The following is a 1,979-nucleotide window of genomic DNA, read 5'->3' as shown; positions in this document are numbered from 1 at the left end:
AAATTTAAAAGGTGCAAGCGCTAATGCCGACAGGTATTTATTTCTTTACACTTAAACTTGATTGGCAGCACATTTTGAGTAAATCTCAGGTTTCTATTGAGTAATATTTTTATATTATAACGAATATTTTTACGAGTATCCTACATAGTATCAGACAATAGCGACAGGTCAAGTTAATATGACCTAAAATTTCTGCAATAGATTAGAAATGTATGACCATAGTATATAGATGCACTTTAGTATACTATGATAACACTGTCTTCATTTACATACTAAATACAAACACGTGACTTATATTAATTTGCATATATTGCAATGATTTCTCTACGTCATAATACGTTTTGTGATGCCATAAGATATCTAAGGTGTATACAAATTTCCTGTATATTTTGTATATACCTTTCATATTTTTTATACACGACAAATGTGTTTCTGTTTTTCGTAGTGTTTGTCAAAATGTTTTGTAAGTTTTTAATTGTGTTACTTTGTCTTCGTTTAGCAACTGCTGCTCAGTTTCAAGAATTGAAAAATGCTAGTGTAGCTGTAGGGGCGCCTGCTTTGTTTTATACAGTAATAACTGGAGACAGTAGGAATAGCATCACATGGCAAGAAAACGGAGTAGATATTGCTGAACTAAAAATCATAAATTCGTCATGGATTAGCAAGGTAAAAAATAGGTAAACTCTCTACCGGTCTAGCCTTTATAGCCACAAAACCCTTGTAATGGATTCGCACTTTTGTAATGTAATGCATTCCTGTGCTCATTGCTTCTGTTACAACGACGTTGCTCCAAAATCGGGAATAAATAAGAATAAATAACGTTCATTCATTTTTCATTTATTTAAGTATAGTAGGGTGGAGGAAGATGGGACATTTTTTCATTCTATTCTCACGCCCCATTTGGTAGCAAAAGTAAACAAAGAACATTTAAAGAATTATAAAACCGTATCCCCACGACTCCTACAGACCGTTGTTAATTGTTTGGAACACAATTACGATATTATACTAAAGATGTCCCGTCATCCCCACCCTACTATATCAAATACCACTACCCGCTTTTTTTAGTAATTTTTTAAAATTATTTAGTAATCGTACATTTTTCTATTAGCTTGTGAGCACCAAACCGTCAAGTGTTTATGAAACCACTGTGTCTGAAGAGGGCACTACCCTGGTGACGTCACTTAGCCGACGTCAGGTTCTGTCAACGCATAACGGATTTATATATTCCATCAAAGACAGTTCCGGTACTAAGGAATTACTTTTGTATATTACTATTACTGTCTCGAATTTTAGTTCCAAAAGCAAAGTATAGTAGATTAGGGTAAGATGGGACACCATTTGCACATATTATCCAAATATCCTGATTGTGTTTTAAACAATTAACAAAGGTCTATTGGAGTCCTATAAGGATACGGTATAATATTGTAAAGGTTTTTGTTTACTGCCAAATGGGACGAGAAGATAGAATTAATAGATGTCCCATCTTCCCCCACCCTACTATAAAACCTTTAATTATTGTGACAGTAGAAAACGTACCAAAAACTTTGCATGTATAAAAAAATATACCTGCAGTAGTAGCAGTACCGTACCGCGGGGTAAGATGGGATTCTTTAGCACATAAATTCCATATTTCTTAGTCGTAATTTTAACTATTAATAACGACCTTTCAGAGTCGCAAGGCTATGGTTATTTATTTCTTTATAATGTTCTCTGTTTGCCATCAAAAAAGGGCGATCAAATAGAATTAAAACACGCCACATCTAACCACACCCTTAATGATAACTGTATTTTTCTCTTTGATTATAGCGAAGATTTCGAAATATTTTAAACGAAAAGACAGGGTATAGCGACAAAACAATAGTTACAATAGTTAAAACACGCTTACAGTTAAAAAAACATATTTACATTTGATTGTCCCGATAAAGGCGAACTGAATAGAACGTGCAAACAATGATTCTTAGAAATTAAACTTATATAAG

The 1,979-nt window shown here is 33.4% G+C and overlaps 1 long non-coding RNA gene across 1 annotated transcript; it reads left to right on the top strand.

Moving 5' to 3' along the window:
• Window positions 1–309: 309 nt before the first annotated feature.
• Window positions 310–1,843, top strand: LOC113474302. Its single transcript, XR_003395963.1, has 2 exons — window positions 310–666; window positions 1,109–1,843. It is a non-coding gene; the product is annotated as an uncharacterized LOC113474302 (long non-coding RNA).
• The last annotated feature ends 136 nt before the right edge of the window (window positions 1,844–1,979 follow it).

This window comes from Ciona intestinalis, chromosome 6 (genome assembly GCF_000224145.3).
Source record: "Ciona intestinalis chromosome 6, KH, whole genome shotgun sequence".
Taxonomy (NCBI): domain Eukaryota; kingdom Metazoa; phylum Chordata; class Ascidiacea; order Phlebobranchia; family Cionidae; genus Ciona; species Ciona intestinalis.
Note: the sequence above shows the minus strand (reverse complement) of the source record. Positions and strands in the feature narration are given on the sequence as shown.